At 68.7% G+C, this 4,487-nt stretch overlaps 1 long non-coding RNA gene across 2 annotated transcripts in view; it reads right to left on the bottom strand.

Moving 5' to 3' along the window:
- The window catches only part of LOC140386474 (uncharacterized), a 15,970-nt gene that overhangs the window by 5,349 nt on the left and 6,134 nt on the right, over positions 1 to 4,487 (bottom strand). The gene's annotated exons all lie outside the window — the stretch shown is intronic.

Below are 4,487 nucleotides of genomic sequence, written 5' to 3'. Positions count from 1 at the left end.
CTCCCCTCCCTCCCACCCTCCCTCCTCCTCCACCCTCTCTCACCTCCCTCCTCTCCCCCTCCTCCCACCCTCCCCCTCTCTCCCCCCTCCCACCCTCCTCTCATCCCCCCTCCCTCCTCCTCTCCTCCCTCTCCCTCCCTCTCCACTCTCTCTCCCCCCCCTCTCCCCCTCCCTCCCTCTCTCCCCCGTCCCTCCCTCTCCCCACCCTCCCTCTCTCTCCTCCCCCTCCCTCTCACCCCCTCCCTCTCCTCTCTCTCTCCCCCTCCCTCCCTCTCTCCGTCCTCCCCCTCCCTCCCTCACTCTTCCCTCCCCTCTCTCCCCCTCCCTCCCTCTCTCTCCCCCTCCCTCTCTCCCTCCCTCCTCTCCCCCTCCCTCTCCCTCTCCCCTCTCCCTCCCTCCCTCCTCTCCCTCCCTCCCTCCTCCCCTCCCTCCCACTCTCCTCTCCCCTCCCTCCCTCTCCTCCCTCACTCCTCCCCCTCTCACCCCTCTCCTCCCTCCCTCCCTCCCTCTCTCTCTCCCCCTCCCTCCCTCTCTCCTCCCCCTCCCTCCCTCTCTCCCCCCTCCCTCCCTCCCCCTCCCTCCCTCTCTCCCTCCCTCCCTCACTCTCCCCCTCCCTCCCTCTCGCTCCCCTCCCTCTCCTCCCCCCTCTCCCCCTCCCCTCTCTCTCCCCCTCCCTCCTCTCTCTCTCCTCCCTCCCTCCCTCTCTCTCTCCCTCCCTCCCTCCCTCTCTCCCCTCCCTCCCTCACTCCTCTCCTCCCTCCTCCCCTCCCCTCCCTCTCCTCTCCCCCTCCCTCCCTCTCCTCCCTCCCTCCCCTCCCCTCACTCTCTCCCCCCTCCCTCCCTCACTCCCCTCCCTCCCCTCCCTCTCTCCCCCTCCCCCTCCCTCACTCCCCTCCCTCTCTCCCCCTCCCTCACTCTCTCCCCTCCCTCCCTCACCCTCCCCTCCCTCCCTCCTCCCCCCTCCTCCCTCCTCTCTCCCCCTCCCTCTCTCCCTCCCTCCTCCCCCTCCCTCCCTCCCTCTCTCCCCCTCCCTCCCTCCCTCCCCTCTCCCTCCTCCCTCTCTCCCCCTCCCTCCCTCTCCCCTCCCCCTCCCTCCCCTCCCTCTCTCCCTCCCTCTCCCCCTCCCCTCTCTCCCCCTCCCTCACTCTCCTCCTCCCCCCTCCCTCACTCCTCCCCTCCCTCCCTCACTCTCCTCCTCCACCCTCCCCTCCCTCCCTCTCTCCCCCCTCCCTCCCTCTCTCCCCTCCTCCCTCTCTCTCCCCTCCCCTCCCTCCTCACTCCCCTCCCTCCCTCACCCTCCCCCCTCCCTCCCTCACTCCTCCCCCTCCCTCACTCTCTCTCTCCCCCTCCCTCCCTCACTCTCTCCCCTCCCTCCCTCACTCTCTCCCCCTCCCTCCCTCACTCTCTCCCCCTCCTCCCTCTCTCTCCCCCTCCCTCCCTCACTCCTCCCCCTCCCCCTCACTCTCCCTCCTCCCTCCACTCTCTCCTCCCCCCCTCCCTCACTCTCTCTCTCCCCCTCCCTCACTCTCTCTCTCCCCCTCCTCACTCTCTCTCTCCCCTCCCTCACTCTCTCTCTCCCCCTCCCTCACTCTCTCTCCCCCTCCCTCCTCTCTCTCCCCCTCCCTCACTCTCTCTCTCCCCCTCCCTCACTCTCTCTCTCCCCCTCCCTCCTCTCTCTCTCCCCCTCCCTCACTCTCTCCCCTCCCTCCCTCACTCTCTCCCCCTCCCTCACTCTCTCTCTCCCCCCTCCCTCACTCTCTCTCTCCTCCCTCCCTCACTCTCTCCCCTCCTCTCTCTCTCTCCCCCTCCCTCACTCTCTCTCTCCCCCTCCCTCACTCTCTCTCTCCCCTCCTCACTCTCTCTCTCTCCCCCTCCCTCACTCTCTCTCTCCCCTCCCTCCTCACTCTCTCCCCTCCTCCCTCCTCCTCTCTCTCTCCCCCTCCCTCCCTCCCTCACTCTCTCCCCCTCCCTCCACCCTCCCTCACCTCTCCCTCCCTCCCTCACTCTCTCTCACCCTCCTCCCTCACTCTCTCTCTCCCCTCCCTCTCTCCCTCACTCTCACCCCTCCCTCCCTCACTCTCTCCCCCTCCCTCACTCTCTCTCTCCCCCTCCCTCCCTCTCTCTCTCCCCCTCCTCCTCTCTCTCTCCCCCTCCCTCCCTCTCCTCTCCCCCCTCCTCACTCTCTCCCCTCCCCTCCCTCACTCTCTCCTCCCCTCCCTCCCTCTCTCTCTCTCCCCTCCCTCCTCCCTCCCTCACTCTCCTCCCCCTCCCTCACTCACTCCCCCTCCCTCCCCCCTCCCTCACTCTCTCCCCCTCCCTCTCTCCCCCTCCCTCCCTCCCTCACTCTCCCCCTCCCTCCCTCACTCTCTCCCCCTCCTCCCTCACTCTCTCCCCCTCCCTCCTCACTCTCTCCTCTCTCCCCCTCCCTCCCTCCCCTCCCTCCCTCCCTCCCTCACTCCCTCCCCTCCCTCCCTCACTCCTCTCCCCTCCCTCCCTCACTCCTCCCCCTCCCTCCCTCACTACCTCCCCTCACTCTCTCTCTCCCCTCCCTCACTCTCTCTCTCCCCCTCCTCACTCTCTCTCTCCCCCTCCCTCACTCTCTCTCTCCCCCTCCCTCACTCTCTCTCTCCCCTCCCTCTCTCTCTCTCTCCCCCTCCCTCACTCTCTCTCTCCCCCTCCCTCACTCTCTCTCTCCCCTCCCTCACTCTCTCTCTCCCCTCCCTCACTCTCTCTCTCCCCCTCCCTCACTCTCTCTCTCCCCCTCCCTCACTCTCTCTCTCCCCTCCTCACTCTCTCTCTCCCCCTCCTCACTCTCTCTCTCCCCCTCCCTCACTCTCTCTCTCCCCCTCCCTCACTCTCTCTCCCCCTCCCTCACTCTCTCTCTCTCCCCCTCCCTCACTCTCTCTCTCTCCCCTCCTCACTCCCTCACTCTCTCCCCTCCTCCCTCCCTCCCTCACTCTCTCCCCTCCCTCACTCCTCACTCTCTCCCTCCTCCCACCCTCCCTCACTCTCTCCCCTCCCTCCCTCCCTCACTCTCCCCTCCCTCCACCCTCCCTCACTCTCTCCCCCTCCCTCCTCACTCTCTCCCTCCTCCCTCACTCTCTCCCCCTCCTCCCTCCTCTCTCCCCCTCCTCCCTCACTCTCCCCCCTCCCTCCCTCACTCTCCCCCCTCCCTCACTCACTCTCTCCCCCTCCCTCCCTCCCTCCCTCTCTCCCCCCCTCCCTCCCTCCCTCTCCCCCTCCCTCACTCACTCCCCTCCTCCCCCCTCCCTCCCCCCTCCCCTCCCTCTCTCCCCCCTCCCTCCTCCCTCACTCTCCCCCCCTCCCTCCTCCCTCCTCACTCTCTCCCCTCCCTCCCTCACTCTCTCCCCCTCCCTCCCTCACTCTCTCCCTCTCTCTCCCTCCCTCCCTCCCTCCTCTCTCCCCCTCCCTCCCTCCCTCCCTCTCTCCCCCTCCCTCTCTCCCCCTCCCTCTCTCCCCTCCCTCTCTCCCCTCCCTCTCTCCCCCTCCCTCTCTCCTCCCCTCCCCCCCCTCCCTCTCTCCCTCCTCTCCCTCCCTCTCTCCTCTCCCTCTCCCCCTCTCTCCCTCTCCCCCTCCCCCCCTCCCTCCCTCTCCCCCTCCCTCCCTCTCCCCCTCCCTCCCTCTCCCCCTCCCTCCCTCTCCCCCTCCCTCCTCTCCCCCTCCCTCCCTCTCCCCCTCCCTCCCTCTCCCCCTCCCTCCCTCTCCCCCTCCCTCCCTCTCCCCCTCCCTCCCTCTCCCCCTCCCTCCCTCTCCCCTCCCTCCCTCTCCCCCTCCTCCCTCTCCCCCTCCCTCCCTCTCCCCCTCCCTCCCTCTCCCCCTCCCTCCCTCTCCCCTCCCTCCCTCTCCCCCTCCCTCCCTCTCCCCCTCCCTCACTCTCCCCCTCCCTCACTCTCCCCTCCCTCACTCTCCCCCCTCCCTCACTCTCCCCCTCCCTCACTCTCCCCCTCCCTCACTCTCCCCCTCCCTCACTCTCCCCCTCCCTCACTCTCCCCCTCCCTCACTCTCCCCCTCCCTCACTCTCCCCCTCCCTCACTCTCCCCCTCCCTCACTCTCCCCCTCCCTCACTCTCCCCCTCCTCACTCTCCCCCTCCCTCACTCTCCCCCTCCCTCACTCTCCCCCTCCCTCACTCTCCCCTCCCTCACTCTCCCCTCCCTCACTCTCTCCTCCTCTCCCCCTCCTCACTCTCCCCCTCCCTCACTCTCCCCCTCCCTCACTCTCCCCCTCCCTCACTCTCCCCCTCCCTCACTCTCCCCTCCCTCACTCTCCCCCTCCCTCACTCTCCCCCTCCCTCACTCTCCCCCTCCATCCCCCCCCTCCCTCCCTCACTCTCTCGCCCTCCCTCACTCCCCCTCCCTCACTCTCTCCCCTCCCTCCTCACTCTCTCCCCTCCCTCTCTCCCCCTCCCTCCCTCTCTCCCCCTCCCTCCTCTCTCCCTCCCTCACTCTCTCCCCCTCCCTCCCTCTCT

Source organism: Scyliorhinus torazame, chromosome 12 (assembly GCF_047496885.1).
Source record: "Scyliorhinus torazame isolate Kashiwa2021f chromosome 12, sScyTor2.1, whole genome shotgun sequence".
Lineage (NCBI taxonomy): Eukaryota > Metazoa > Chordata > Chondrichthyes > Carcharhiniformes > Scyliorhinidae > Scyliorhinus > Scyliorhinus torazame.
This window is presented reverse-complemented; position numbering and strand designations above follow the sequence as displayed.